Raw genomic sequence first — 15,925 nt, 5'->3', positions numbered from 1 at the left:
CCCCCTGCTCATGCTCCTCCCACCCTAGTGACTCGGCAGCGCGGCAGGCGGCGACTGCGCAGGCGCAGAGGATGGCCGCGCCTCTCAAACGCCCCGTACCCGCCCCTCTCGGAAGCACGTGCGCCTAACGTCATTTCCTGTTATTCTCTTCGCTCCCTTCTGATCCGCCGTGGGTTCGTTCGTGACCGGCCTTTGGGGCGTGCCCTTTTTCCTCTCTGTCAGGTGAGTGAGTAGGCGTCGTTCCTCGCAGTGGCGGAGCCGCCTCCAGTTCCTGGGGTCCCCCTGTGCTTGGTGCTCTACCTGGAGTCACCAAGCCAACCCAGTTCTGCCGGGTGAGGCCAGGGTGGGGGAATCTTCGCGGCAACCTCTGAGCGCTTCGCCCGAGTCTCCTCGACGTTAAAATCTGCACCGCTTGCGACGTCTCCAGGACGGGTGACATCCGCTGTCGCCTTCTTTCAGGGCCTACGGAGAAGCGAGGCGGTATCAGACAGGGCTAGGGTCACGAATGTGAGATCGGAATTGGAAAGGAAAAGCCTTCACTTTAGTGCCTCTGTTGTTTGACCTGAGGCAACTGCTGTTACGTCCCTCGGCCTCAGTTTCTCCATCTGTTAACTGAGGAATCCTAACGGCGAATCGCGGTTTTTTCAGGCATGACTCCTTTGAGAATTTAATGAGAAATATAGACCCTCTCGACGGAGAAATGCACGTAACGCACTAAGTTTTGCAAAATGGATTAGGCAGTTCACCTAAATTCACCTAAGTAGGGGATTTGTAGGGGTTTTTCCATTTTTATGATTCTGATGGTTACTCCGATGACAGTGTAACCACTGCTACCCCTTCCATCAGGACTGGTTTTGCGGATCTAGCTGTGCCTCTCCTCACTCACCGTGCCCCAGCTCCAAGTCTGCACATCTGAGTTTGTGGGAAAAGATGGCTTTCCTCAGGAGAAGTGGTTCTGGCCCAACCTAGGGTGACAGTCGTTACCTGAACCCAAACTGGACCCTCCCACCTGCCCTCCCCAGTATTTAGGTATAGTCACCTAACTAGATAGGCTGCTGAAAAGCGTTTAGTATATCCAACTTAACTGCAGCCGGACCTTGGAATGCCTGACCCAAGTCTGGGAATGGAATCTACAGGTCATGTATACCGTGGTTAAACATAAGGCATGTAATGAGCCCTGGGTGAAACTTTAAATTCCCCTCGTTCATACCAGAGGCTCAATAAGTGACGGGGTAAAAGAACAACTTGATTGTAAAGTTCCAACATCACACCTAATGATGCTACTGACAGTGGTTGCCCTCTGTCGTGCAGAGGCCATGTACATGTTCTTTCATTTAATGTCCTGTGATTTTACACATACTACAGATGAGGATGATTAGGCCTCTGAGAGATTAGATAACTTCTAGCTCTCCTTGTCCTGTGTCACACGGTGCTAGGAAATGACTGAATCAGGATTTAACTTCTCTAAAGCCTGTCCATCCACTGCTGCCCGTCTCTCAACAGCTCTCTTGGAAAAGAATAAAAAAGGAAAATATGATGCATTTTTTCCCTCTGAAATTGCCCAGGGATTTGCGTCAAGATCAAGTATGTGTTTTAAGCTTTTATTTCAAATATTTCTTCAGATAAAACACACATCCTAAATCAGTAATGAATTCCCAGAGCTTAACACAGTTCCTGGAGGTTAGTAAGCACTAAACACAATTTTGATGAATTCTTCATTTTACCTTTTTTCCATCCATTATGGCATTAAATACTGAAAACCAAAATGTTTTAAAGAGCTTTATGTCAGCATGTCTCCATCACAGAGATGCTTTCTGAGAATGTGGTTCATTACTCAGGGAGTATTTGGAAGGTCAGACCCTCTTGGGAGGCCAGTAGGTGGCACCATTCACTAAGGAGGAGAATCCAGGAAGCCAACAGGTATGGGGAATGGGGAGCAAATTTAGTTTTGGACATAAGCAGCTTGAAGTACAGATGAAAGCAGGAATCTGGTCATGAAAGGTCTTATAGACCATGTCAAGGGGTTTATTCTAAGAACTATGGGAGCTGTGGAAGAGAAGAGAAATGACCATTTTATTGTAGGAAGACTACTTTGATTTTAGCCTGGATGGCACTGAGCTATCAATGAGCAGGTGGCTGTAGGAATGGAGAGCAAGTTAAGAGACTGAAAGTTGTACAGATCAGGCTTTGATGAGAGATTGGATGTGAGCAGGAAGAGAAAGTGGACAATGACAATTCGCTTTCTAGTCTGAGCAACTGAGTGGGTATTGTTGCCTATTTCTAATGTAACTCTATGGAATCCAGTTGACAGGGAACACAAGAACAGTGACATTTAAATGGAAGATAGTAGTAAATCTAGTACTTTTATAGCTTTTACTGTGTGTCAGAAATCTCACTTTAATCCACTCAACAATCCTGAGATTACCATTATCATCTTCATTTTCCAGATGAGGAAACTGAAGCAAAGAGAAGTAATATAACTTGCCTGAGGTCACACAGCCAGTAAGTGATGGAGCTAGGATTGGAACCGAGGTAGTCTCAGTAGTCTGAGCTCCCACTGCCTCCTTAGAATGAGGTGTGTAAGTGATGAGGTCAGTTCGGACACTGAACTTGAGAGCGGTGCAATAGCCATGTGGAGATATCTATGAGACAGAAGATACATGAGTTTGCAGCTCAGGTGAGAGATTCGGATTGGAAATAGAGATTGTGGAGCCAGCATGCGGATGGCCGTGGAAGCTGCAGCAGAAGGCAAGAGCCCCCAAAGAGAGGGAGGGAAATAACAAGAGGAGAGAAACAAAGGGAACCCTAGAAGGCAAGCACAGCATTCCAGTTAGGGGAAGGATGTATTCCCTTCTGCAAATTAATAAACTGGTGTCTGGTTTATAGGTCATCAATCAACATTGACTGACGCAGTAGAGTTCTTGGACCCACAACTGTAAGGACGTACCCTGGGTGGTGGTAACCCTTCCCACTCTCTCCTACCATGAGATTCCAATTGGTGGCCTGTTGGCCTCCCTGGACATCTGTTTCTTACCCATCACCACAACTGAAGAGCCTCTCGCTCCTCTGTCTGCCACTGGCCAGCTTTGTCATCCCCGGGCCCACCATCTCCAGGACTCCAGAAACACATCACTTGGGACTTCTTCAGGTGCCTCCTGAAGTTATTTTTTAACATTGACCCATACATTTCTTGTGTCTCCAGCTAGACCCTAAGCTTCTGCAGGAAACGTCTATTACATTTTCCCTCTGACTTTCCCTCCCTCAGTCCCTGTGCCCCTGTGTAAGTGAACTGGCCCTACACTGCGTGATCCCACAGCACTTCACACTTACTGCATCATGACAGGGGCAGCCTCTTGTGTCCCTGGTACCTGGCACAGGGTGTGCCACCGTGTGTACTGAATGAGTGAGTCCGTCAGTAAGTCAATTATCTAGCTCACTCAGCAAGTAATTACAGTTGCCCACTGGCTTTTTAGAACCAAAACTGGGGGCTGTTGACTCCTTTGACAGTTGATTTTAGCCACAGAGCCCTTCACAGCAGTCTCTTGGGGATAAAGAAAGGAAAGCTGCGGAAGAGATTACCTGCACTCTCTTGGCATTCTCTTCATAGCTATTCTGGTCTTTATTTGATAGTTGTTTTCCTGAAATGTTGGGTAACGGAGTGGGGAATGAATGAGGACTTTGCGATGCTTTGATAAATAACCTGGCCCTATTCCTCTGTGCTGGTTGGGGGTAAGTCTGAAGCAACTGGAGTCCCAGGCAGGACTCAAGTTAATCCTCAGAGCTCCAGGAGGGAATGGCAGGCTTTTCCTCGGAGCCACTGGTCACCTGCAGAGGGAGCCCTAGCATCGCAGAGTCTCTTTCCTTCATTGTGGTAAAGCCCTTGACAGTAGTGGGTTTTCAAAACTGTTGAAGACCCTGTGTTACTGCATCGCTTGCCTTCTCTCTCCAATTCAATTCGATTCGTCTTCGTTCATTTGAACTTTGTAATTTAAATTGTATGATAACATCAGGAAGGTGTTAAGGCCGAAAACTAGAATCAAGCAGTAATTTGCAGGAGAAAAGATTCTGTAAATGGTGAGGACTGGAAAGAGAGTATTGAGTAGGGCTTCTGGGATGCTGGTGACATTCTGTTTCTTGATGTTGGTTAAGATGTTGCTTTTAGAAGTGTATTCAGTTCACAAGCTGTACACGTAGTATATGGACATTTTTCTTTGTGTATATTAAACTCCAATTAAAAGTTAAAAACTTACAACAAAGATACGTGTTAGATTAGGGTGAGCGGTTCTCTTTTTCCCTATAATTATTAACCTTACCTGAATCACGAGATCCTCTGAGAAAGCCACAAACCCCAGGTTAAGAACGTTTGCAGCAGCAGAATAGAGAAAGTGGACAAAAGGACATGAACATATGGTTCACATAGAAAGAAATACAAATGACCCTTAAACATATGAAAAGATGCTCAAGCAAAAGATAAATGCTTGCCAAAAGTGCACTGAGATACCAGTTTTAACCAAATTCAAAAGTTTGACAGCACACAGGATGGGGCAGGAACAGTGGGTGAGGCAGTGGGCAGCAGGTACTTTCAGACATTGCTTGTGGCACTGAGAAATGACAAGTGTAGGCATCCACCCTGTCGGTGACATTTCACATATATGGAATGACTTACGTGAAAGGTTATCTACTGCAGCACTGGTTATAATAGCTAAAGATTGGAACCAACCCAGGTGTCCATCTGTAGAGGACGGCACAGAAACTGGTGCAGCCGCACTCTGAAATAGTATGTAGCTGGAGAAAGAGGAAGCTCTTTGTGGCTTGAGAAAGGATCTCTAGATATAGTAAGTGAAAGAGGCAAGATGCACACTAAGAATAGATGTTTGTATTGCTTGTATTCTGCATAAAGAAACACTGAAAAGATGCACAGGACACTAAAAGAAGTGTTTCAAAGAATGGTGGGGGTGGGGTAGGGGCAGGGGCAGCCAGGCTTCCTAATGTGGACCTATGTTCTGATTTGCGAATCCTGACAGTGAATTACATATACAAAGCAACAGCAATCAAAAATGTAAAGAGCCCGTGCTCTAAAGCTGTCGAGCTAAGCTTTTAGCCGTCCGTACTTCTTATACCTGCCAATTTCACAATGGCTTATTTTTTTTTTTAATTAAGCTGTATCTAGAGAAGAGTCTTCAACTTATTCTGCATTTGGACTGTTGTATCACGGTTTCCTGGCTCACCCTAACGTTACCCCAAGGATTCTTCCATGTGCTCTAAACCAATCTACTCCCTCAAATGTTGCCAGTTACATCTAATTCATGAGCATCTCATTCTGGCTGAGGGAAGACGAAAAGGTGCATCCGAAAAGTACACCTGTGTCTTCAGAAGCCATTGGACATGAGATCTTGTTCTGCATCCTTTCATCTTTGCCTGTTTCTACAGCCATCTTTCCCCCTTCTCTCCTCCGTAGAGCGTCTTCCCTCTAAGACCAATCCCTACTCTAGCGTCACTTTGGTTGCCATCTTTCACTCCGTCTCAGGATACTCACACCATCTTTTCCATACATGCAAACACGCACCATGTTTTCGCTCTTCTTTAAAAAACAAAATGGGAAAAAAACCCGTGCAAAACCAAAACCCACAAAGCCCCCTCCTACCCGGATTCCCCCTAAGTGTCCTTTTCTCCCTTTTAGAACCATAGTCAGTATCTCTACTTCTTCAATTCTCACCCTTCAGTCTTTTACAACCAGACTTCCATTCTCATTGACGCACTTTTTGCCAAGGTCGTGAGTGACTTCCTTGTTGCTGAGTGCAGTGGCCCCTTTGTTGGTTCTTACATTGCTTGAGTTCTGAGCACAGTCTGACACTGGATGTGGCCTCGTTCTCCTTCCAGCTTCTGTGGCCCCTACCCCACAACGTCCCCCCAGCCTCTCCTGTTCAGTCTCATCCTCCGGCCCCTCGCCTGCCCATCTGGTGGTCCTCAGGGGCCTGCTTCACCACTCTCCTCATCTCACATTCACTTCCGGGGGGATCCTGTGTCAGAGAACAGAAATCTACTCTGATTCGCTTGAGTGGAAAAGGAATTTACTGGCAGGGTATCAGAAAGCTTCCTCGACAAAAGGGAACGCGAAACAAGCAGGCCTTATCCGACGGAACCAGAGACTTGCCCAGGTGCCGGGAAGTCCCGGGCAGCGTCCGTGGGGCATTGTTGTCGGAGTGAGCCAGTTCCACACATTTCTGACCTTACATGTTCCTCTGCATGAGATTCAAGTTCCTAGGAGAGAATCTCTGGTTGGCCCCCGTGGCAGGGTCAGATTTTACCCGCTGCGACTCAGAGGTGCAAAAACAGTGCAACTTCTAAGCCTAGTCTTCTGGCCTTTCCGGGTCCCTTTCAGTATAATGAAATCAAATCGAATTTGATTCACACCCCCCATATGTCTGGCTCCTAGGTTATTAATACCCTTCCCATGCTTTGGGAGTATGTTTAATGTGTTAATATATTATTTTTGTAATAAAAACTGATTTTAACAAAAATGACCTCTGTAGAAAATTTGGAAAATATAAAGAAGAAAATTCTATGTCGTTCAGCCCCAGCATTTTGCCGTAGTGTGGCAGAGTTCCTGAGAGCCAGACTGGCTCTGTTAGACGTCCTGCCTCACCACACCCGCCCCTCCGTGTGGCCTTGGGCACTGTGCCCAAGCCCCTGTGCCTCCGTTTACTCCTCTGAGAAATGGGGATGATTGTACCCATCTCAGAGGGCTTGGAGAGAATTGAGTGACTAATGTGATAGTACACCCACCGCCTGGCTCATAGTGAGCGTCCTGTAAATGTTGCTGCTGCTGTCACTATTATTATTTCAAATGTATATGTTTTAATTGCTGATAAACTGTGTATACAGTTTTATATATTTTTTCATGAACTATTATTATATAAGTATTTTCCATGTCACAAAATATTCCTCAAAAACATGATTTTAATAATTGTATAGTAGTCAATAATTTAAATATATTCATAATTTCTTCTGTAGTTAACCATTTCTCAAAATATGGACAGTTGTGGGGGGGGGTGTTTGCTATAATAAAGAACTCTGAGCTGAAAATCCTTGTTTGTGTGTGTATATACGTATGAAAATGTGTGTGTGTGTGTATTTGTATACATCTGATCATGAGTCTGATTGTTTTCTTAGAATAGCATTTAACAGGATGGCCACGGGGTTTGAAAATTAATCTGGGGAACGTAATTTGGTGGTTACCAGAGCGTAAGGGGGTTGGGGGGTGGGGGATGAGGGTGAGGGGGATCAAATGTATGGTGATGGAAGGGGAGCTGACTCTGGGTGGTGAACACACAGTGTGACTTATGGATGATGTGATACAGAATTGCACACCTGAAATCTATGTAATTCTACTAACAATTGTCACCCCAATAAATTAAAAATAAATTAAAAAAAAAAATAGGTATAGAGTCAAAAAAAAAAAAAAAAAAAGAGTAGCATTTATACCTGCAGCTCCTAGGAGAGAAGGTATGAACTATTTAAGGTCTCCGGTAAGGCACCAATAAATTGCCTAAAGGAAGGGTTGCCGACCATTCACACACTCCGGGTCCACTTCACCGTTCCCTCTCCAGCAGGGAGGTGAGCTTGAAGTCTGCCCGTTGTTGCTGCCGTTCCTGTACAAGGTGGCTTTCCCCACATTTCACTGGATTGGTAGGAGATACCCAAGGTGCTTCTGCGTTTGTTACTTTTTCTAATGTAAATAGATTAACTGAGTAGTCCCATAAACCCTGGATGGGCACATTAACTTGCTTCCTGCCTGGCCCTGGCCCATTTTCCTGTCGGTGGAAATATAACCCATGGTGCTGGTAATAGACTGGGTTTCCTTGTGTCCCTGGTCCCCCTGCCCAAAGATGTTTAGCATTGTGGCATCTCTCCCCAGTGACAGCACAGGTCCCAAAGCCCAGTAACAGGTTCTAAAGGAACCTGGCTCAGGTAAAGTACACGCTCAGATGGACTGACCCATTATCTGTCTGCACTGTGTGTGTGGCCTTCTCAGCGTATATTGCCAGTCATTGTGCCATATTTCAAATTCCAATTTCCGTTCAATGTACTCCCATTTGCAGTTACCCTACCAGTGTTATTCTAACCCCCCAGAAAGAGCTAGAATTTTATTTTGTTAAAATTAACTAATGTTTTTTAAGTCCTCCATATTGTATAAAATGCATTCGCATTACACGTGATTGCTTTGATCCTTGAAACAACGCTGGGAGTTTGGTGTGTTTCTCTCCATTTTACAGCTGAGGCCCAGAGAGGTGATGCCTCTTGTTGAATTACGTCTGCAAAGCAACAGCAGCTGGATCTCAAATCCCCACTCTTCCCAAATCACGATGCCTTCAGCAAAGGAGAGCCAGAAAGGGGAGAATTACTCTGGGGAGATGAATACTGGCTGTGGCTGAGGGAATAAGAGCCAAAGAGGAGTTGAAGGAGTAGGAGGCACAGGTAGGAGCGCTTGGGCGGGGCACGCACGTTAGGGCTGTGGCTGGACCCACTCTGTAACGGGGACACGTGGTGGAGGTCTCTGGGACGCCAGGGACCTGGGCTCCCTCTGCTCTCTCCAGGCCATGCTGTCCACCACTTCCTGCTGGTGGGCCCTCGGGCAAGTCATTGCACTCTGAGCCTCAGTTTCGCTATTTGCAAGATGGAAATTACCCCTCTGCCAACTTAGAAGAACTGCTTGGTGAGGTGGTACATAGGATGCTGCCTTGGGAAGTTTAAAGTGCGGGGCACCAGGAACCCTTTAAGCCCAAGGAACCCCTCCAGGAAAGGGCAGGTAGGACTCCAGTGAGGGTACCTTTCTTCTTCTCCTTTTCCTCCTTTTCTACTTATCTTGATTATTTTACAATGTCCTTGTTGTAAAATGATTCAAGTGACGCTGAAATACTAAGGTAGAAATGGAAAGTTCCATGTACTCCCCCTGCATCCTGCTGTGCAGAGAGGTGACCACTGTTTGTAGTTGAGCACACCTCCCGCCAGGTTTTCAAAATATTCTTTCGTACAAACTTACGTGTGTATGTTTTTTTCCATATATATGTACGTGCACATACAATTGTGTTCTTTACACTTTACAGACATGTCCTCTACACTGTCCTGCACCTTGCTTTTTCACCCTTAACAATTTTATCTTGAAGACCTCTACATCAGAGCTATTTAGTTCTTTTCTGTGTCGAGGCATATACATATATATAAATAAAACTAATTTCCTACCAATGTCATTTGGATCATTACCAATTTTTAAAAATACTACCAATGGTGCTGTGGGAGCATGTTCGTCAAGCAGGTTTGTACTCTTGTATTTTCAAGTGAAATTGCGAATGACACAAATTTTGATATTTGATAGATACATCAAACTGCCAGATTCCACTCCACCCAATGGGTTTGAGGTGCCCGTTTGCCTTACAGTGGCCCCCACTCGCCCCCGAAGGGTATTTGACAATGCCTGGAGACATTTTCGGGTGTCGCAGCCTAAGAGGTAGTGAAGAAGATGCTACTGGCATCTAGTGGGTAGAGGCCGGGAATGCTGCCAACCACCCTCAATCCACAGGACACGTCCCCACAACACAGAATTGTGTCAGTCGTGGGGAGGCTGACACGCCCTGCACTACACCCTGGTCAGTGCTGGGGATTGCCGTCTTTTTCATCTTGCCAATCTGCTAGTTTGAAAACATTATACTTTACTTTGTACCTCTTCAGGAGAACGGAGTTATTTTTACTTCTTATTTTATATATTATTTAAATTTGTTATAATGAATATGTATTACTTTTGTATTTTTTTAAAGCCATTAAAGATTTTTAAAAATCTATACCTCTTTGGTTTATTACTGTGCAGTCGGTCCTTAAAATTTAATCATATAGGTGCCTCCTTGTTTTTCTCTGGTCATGTGTAGAAAGAAATCCTTAATACGGGCCTTGAGAAGCCGTCAGCACTTCAGGTTCAAGTCTCCCCCTCTGCCTTAAGAATTTCTCTCTTGCTCTTTCAAAGCACCGTCTCTCAGTGGACACCCAGACCCAGGAGCCACCTCAGAGAATCGTCTTAGCCCAGAGGTACTCCTTACCGCAGACCAGGACTCCAAACCAAATGTATCCTGTGCTGACCCAGGACACCCACCATGGACTCATCTGCCAGACACCAGGAAACTGCTCATTTCTCAGCGATGAAACCTGAGATCCATTCACCTTGTGAGTGTCCCAGACTGTCACAGCTGAGCCAAGCCCTTGGGGTTTCTATGGAGCCTGGAGCTGCTGGCATAGGCTCTGGTGCAGCGTGAACATGTTCACATTTCCTCTACTAGGTCCTGTCGAAAAGGAAAGGAGTGGAGCCCTGCCCAGCATGGTAGGGAGTGCTGGAGAAGTCCTGCTCCTTTCATTTGGCTCAGAGCAAGCCGGAGCCAGCCTGGAGGAAGTGTCCACGGAGGGAGGACTTGTCGGTAATACTCGGATACTCCCAAGAAAATGTCCCATGTGGCAGAAGTGGCATAGACTTGCCTACAGCCTTTGCAGATCACCCAATAGCGGACGTGGAAAGTGGGCAGACAGCTCTGGCCTTGGTGCCAGGAACAGGACTTCTGCCAGCAGCTCTGTGCATTTGATCTGCAGCCGGCTGTGGTTTTCCAGCAGCAAGCAAAGGCATATGTGGAGTCTGCCTGGTCTGATGGCTCTCTCCACATTCTGGAATCCATACAAAGCGTGTCAATGGGATGGAGCTACCATCTCTGAGGCCATGAATGCCCGCCCGAGACACCCCTGCATGGCTGACTCTGAGAAAGCAGTACGGGGTTCACAGTGGGGAGTGGGGAAGGGAGAGGAGGATAAGGGTGATAGTAGGGAAAGAACAGCCGTCTGAAAGTCAGAGCCTGAGCTCCACTCCTGCCTCGCCGTACACCCTGAAACAGATAAATCCCTTTACTTCTTTGGGCCTTAGCTTCCTTGCTAAATGGTTATTGGAAGCATTCACGCTGTTTTCCAGTTTGCAATTTTCTCAAAACATTGCCAATTAGATAAAGCTGGCTAAAGTGAATTAGAGGTTTAAAATAGAATTTAGAAACAATCCACTTCCAGTTGGTTAGTTTTTCTTACTTGAAAATAATAGATGCTCAGAACAGAGGGAAAAAAGTCAGAAGGTAGAGCCAAGGAAACAGTAGTTCATACCGTGTTTCCCCGAGAATAAGACGTAGCCAGACCATCAGCTCTAATGTGTCTTTTGGAGCAAAAATTAATATAAGACCCAGTCTTATTTTACTATAATACTTTACTTACATTATATTATATATATTACATTATTTACTATATTTAAATATTTTAAATATTTAATATTTTACATATATTACGTTATATTATACATATTATACCAGTTCTTAAAATAAGACCGGGTCTTATATTAATTTTTGCTCCAAAAGACGCATTAGAGCTGATTGTCTGGCTAGGTCTTATTTTCGGGGGAACATGGTAGAGAACACCCATAATTCTACCCACTCAGAGACCATGCTGTTGGCATCTTGTGGGGATCTGTCCAGATAAGAGGTTCTTAACTTGGATTGGTGGGTGGGCTTTGGGGGGAGAGCGCCCCTGAATTGTTGAATAAACCCCCTTTCATGGGCCGTTTAGGATTTCTCAGTTGTTTAGCCATTACAAAGAATACTGTGTAGATATAAGCTTAATGAAAAAGAATTAGAACTGATTGAGAAAAGAAGAAAAACATGGACAATTTGAACACCTGCCAGAAATACTTTAAAGGACAGGCACAAAAGGAGGCCAAATCATCCTACAGTGCACAGAAGTTACCAGTGAGAGACAAGGGAGTAACGCTCATTTTCAGCCATTTACATTTAAGTCAACAAGTATTTACTGGGCAGGTGCTATAATATGCCAGACGTCTGCCAGGTGTCATGGACTCCACAGGTAGCCCAGCCACTGACCTCACCGAGCTTTCACACCAGTGGAAACCACCACGGAAATTATTTCATGCACGAACCATAGTTTGTGTTTAACCAAACTGCCTTCGTGACTGATTGACACAGTGGAACCTGGAATTATCTCTCTCCTTTTGTTCTCATGCCTTGACCCAGCCTCCCTGCCTTTGAGGGGCTTGCATGTTTCAACCTTGAATTGAAGCCTCTTTCCAGCTTACATCCAATCCAGAGGTTGCTTCCAGCTCTCCTGAATGAAGGCCATTCAACTTCTGCTTGTTTTTTTTTCAGGGAACAGGAAGCTTACTACTCTCATCGTGGCTTCTTCCTGCTTGTTTGAAGCTTTTCCTTATATTAAACTGCAACCTCCCCACCATGACTTCCTCTGATTGGTCTCAGAACCTCACCAAACAGGTCTGTCTTCTTCCCCACCCTGCAGGTCTGAAGAGCTTTAGCTCTTCAGGTGAAGCATCCAATGCCATGGTCTTGTCCTCTAGTCAATACCCAGCGTCCATGATGTCCTTCCGTGGCAGGAAGCCCCCTATTGATTCATCGATCCGTGCACATGCCCAGACCTTCCAGTGAAGTATCCGTGAACAGATGGCCACATGTGGGGGCAGTGAGACCCAGACCCTTGAGGACAGACTATGCTGGTGACACTTGGAAAGGTTTTGCAGCTTCAATAGGTCGGTGGGGATGTGAGAGAAGATGAGTCAGCCCTGATTGGAGGACCTGGTCTGCGGCCCTCTCAGAAAGAGCCTGTGTGCCTTAGATCAGCACCTCTCACACTAAGGAGTGTGGGTGTGTGCTAATCTCCGGGGGGTGAGGGGTCCTGTGAAACTGTGGATTCAGATTCAGCACGTCTAGGGCAGGGCCTGAGAGTCTGCATTTCTTATCAGTTCCCAGTTATGTGCTGATACTTCAGACCACATTCGGAATAGCAAAGCCCTAGGACAGTGGTAGCACAGTCCCTTGGGGTGCTTTACAAATATGGGCAGTTTGCCTCACCCAAACCTGCGGATTCGGAGTCTTCTGGAGACTTGCTCATTGGTCTATCCCTCCCTCCCTCCCTCCCTCCCTCCCTCCTTCCCTCTATCCTTCTCTCCCTCTCCTCCTCTCCCTCTCTGCTTTGGTTTGGAAAGCTCCCACGACGGCTGATGGATAGTCCAGTTTGACGTGGGAGCAGAGGCAGTGGTTCCCAGCCCTGGCTGCACACCAGTCACCTGGGAGTTTTATAAAATGTTGTGTCAGGGTGCCTCCCTGCAGACCAATTGAATCCATTTCTGGGGATTGGGGCCAGGAGATTAGCATTTCACAAAGCTCCCCCGGATGATTCTAAGGTACAGCCCCTTGTGTAGAGCCTGAGGTAAGAATCATCTGGAATTCTTGATGGATATACAGGTTACTATGCTCTGCTCCGCCCTGAGCTTCAGATTCAAGGTCTGGGGCGAGGTCCAGGACCGTGTATGTGTAACAAGTACCACAGATGATTCTTATGAGATGGCAAGATTGGGAAACACTGAGGTTGAGGAAAGGCCCCGGGATTGGAGTTGGAAAGACAGTGCTCCTGGCTGTGTGAGTCCTCTCAGCTTACTGAGCCTCTGAGATTTGTTTCTTCATCTGTAAAACGGAGATGATGACTGCGGGAGGCAGAGATGGGCAACCATCCCCCAGAAACCTATGTGCCCAGGAGTCCGCAGGACAGCGTTGTTGGAAAGTGGCTGCCACAGGCCAGGGACTCCATTGCCCAGCTCCACTTTGCCATTAGGTGGGGCGACTACAGGACTGCGTTGTGGCCAGTGGACCGTGGGCAGAATTAGGAGTTCTCAGTGTCCTCAGCTCTCTCTTCACTCTCTGCCCATTGGATATCAATGTGTGGGTGATCTGGGAAGACACATGGGAAAGTTGACAGAACTCTCTGCTCCTCCGACTGCTAATTGGACTTTATGTGACTGAAAAATAAGCTTCTGTGTAAAGCTGCTGCGATTGGGCAGTTTATCTGGTACAGTAGCTAGTGCTATGTTAACTAACATACTGCTTCCATGATGGTGGCAAAAATTAAATTATTACAGCAGAGGCTGCAAACTGACAATATGAGCGCTCAGATCCAACCAACAAACCCACAGATATGTTTTGTTACACCTGCACCAGTGTTCTATTTTTTTTCCAGCAGATTTTAAAATGAGCAATTTCACAACAAACGTCTTGTTGGTGCATTCTTTACGGTGGCCAAGACATGGAAACAACCAAAGTGTCCTTCAATAGATGACTGGATAAAGAAGATGTGGTACATATACACAATGGAATACTACTCGACCATAAGAAATGATGAAATATTGCCATTTGCGACTACATGGATGGATCTTGAGATTATCCTACTAGGCAAAATAAGTCAAGCAGAAAACATCAAGAACCACATGACTTCACTCATATGTGGGATATAAAATGGAAAACAACAAAGAATCAAGACAAACAAAATCTCATCGATACAGAAAACAGTATAGTGGTTACCAGAGGGTAAGGGAAGCGGGGGATCGTAGAAGAGGGTAAAGGGGGTCAAATATATGGTGGTGGAAGGAGAACTGACTCTAGGTGGTGAACACACAATATGATGTATAGATGATGTAATAGAAATGTACACTTGAAACAATTTTACTAACCATTGTCACCCCCAATAAATTTAATAAAAAAATAAAATGTTTTAAAAATAAATAAAAATATTATGTTGGCAAGGGTGTAGGGAATTGAGCACTTTTATAGATTGTTAGTGAGGCATATACATTGGGACAGCTTCTTCAGAAGGAACTTTGACAATGAGATATTCTTTGATCCAGCAATTCCATGTCTAGGAATTTATCATACAGATTATTTTCCAACATGTTCACAAATATATATGAATAAGGATATTCACTAGAGCATTGTTTAGAAACAGCATATCTGTCCATCAGTAGGAATTGTTAAATTTATTATGATGCATCCATACAATGTAGACTGTTACACCTGTGCTGATAGGAAACTTTTCAAGATGTACTGCTAAGTGAAAAGTACAGAGAGCAGGCCAGTGTCTGTCTTATGTATCACTATATCTCTTGTGCCATCGAAGTGCCTAGCACATAGTAGGTGCACAATTAATATTTGCTGAGGGGATGAATACACATTTGAGTGTGATTGCTTTGAGTTTGGCTCCCTGGATACATTCAGCAAAGACAAAGTTAGGGGCCAGTTTTCCACCTCGATCAAATTTCTAAGGTCTTAACTCCCCTGAATTCACAGACATTTGAATTTTTCCTCAACACACTATATCCTTCTTTGCAAAATCAAACTGAACAAGACACTTTGAAAAAGAATTTGCTGAACTACGGAGGCTAATGTGGCAACTAGGACTTAATAGAAAATGTAGTTCCAAGCTTCCTGGCAGCCAAAGCAAAAAGGGAAACCCCTGGGCCACAGAACTTTTGTTACTGGTAGAAGGAAGGCCACTGATTGCTCAAGAACCATGCTTGTCAGTCTGGGAGAGTGATGTGCCTACGAGTCCTTGGTAGCATGGCGGGCGTGGGGGCGGGGCACAAACTGAGAAGCTTATTTTTCAGGAGCATCTATTTGCTCAATGGTAAATAAAACGATATTTATAGTAAGGAAAGCAAGGGTATATTACAAAACTTTATGTAAAGGTCCCATGAATGTTTCGGATAAACTGTAACAGCAAAGGTGTTACAGGCTTTCTATGGGCTCTTCTAGTTGTGCCTCAGTCTCCTGGGGTGAAGATGTGACCTTGGACCAATGACTGGCATCTCTGAGTCTCACCTTCCTCATCTGGGAAATACTATTTTGCAGATGAAATGAGATGATGCATGTAAAGTGCTTGGGATGATAAATGTGTGCTGTGCTGCTGTTTAAGACTCTGGAGCCAGACAGCCTGGGTTCTAATCTCAGCTCCACCACTTACTAGCTAGGTGACCTTGGGCAAGGGCACGTAGTGTCTC

General features: G+C 45.3%; 1 long non-coding RNA gene across 3 annotated transcripts; it reads left to right on the top strand.

Annotated features, from left to right (window-relative positions):
• The first annotated feature begins 100 nt into the window (after positions 1-100).
• On the top strand, positions 101-14,466 carry LOC117015902 (uncharacterized). 3 transcript variants are annotated; one of them, XR_004421813.1, is made up of 6 exons: positions 101-222; positions 8,277-8,478; positions 8,598-8,809; positions 10,019-10,215; positions 10,329-10,463; positions 12,234-14,466. It is a non-coding gene; the product is annotated as an uncharacterized LOC117015902 (long non-coding RNA). The 3 variants fall into 3 exon arrangements; XR_004421815.1 differs by lacking the exon at positions 8,598-8,809; XR_004421814.1 differs by lacking the exon at positions 10,329-10,463.
• Positions 14,467-15,925: the final 1,459 nt, after the last annotated feature.

Source organism: Rhinolophus ferrumequinum, chromosome 23, assembly GCF_004115265.2.
Source record: "Rhinolophus ferrumequinum isolate MPI-CBG mRhiFer1 chromosome 23, mRhiFer1_v1.p, whole genome shotgun sequence".
NCBI classification, from domain to species: Eukaryota; Metazoa; Chordata; class Mammalia; order Chiroptera; family Rhinolophidae; genus Rhinolophus; species Rhinolophus ferrumequinum.
The sequence above is the reverse complement of the archived record's forward strand: the minus strand, read 5'-3'. Positions and strand labels throughout refer to the sequence as shown.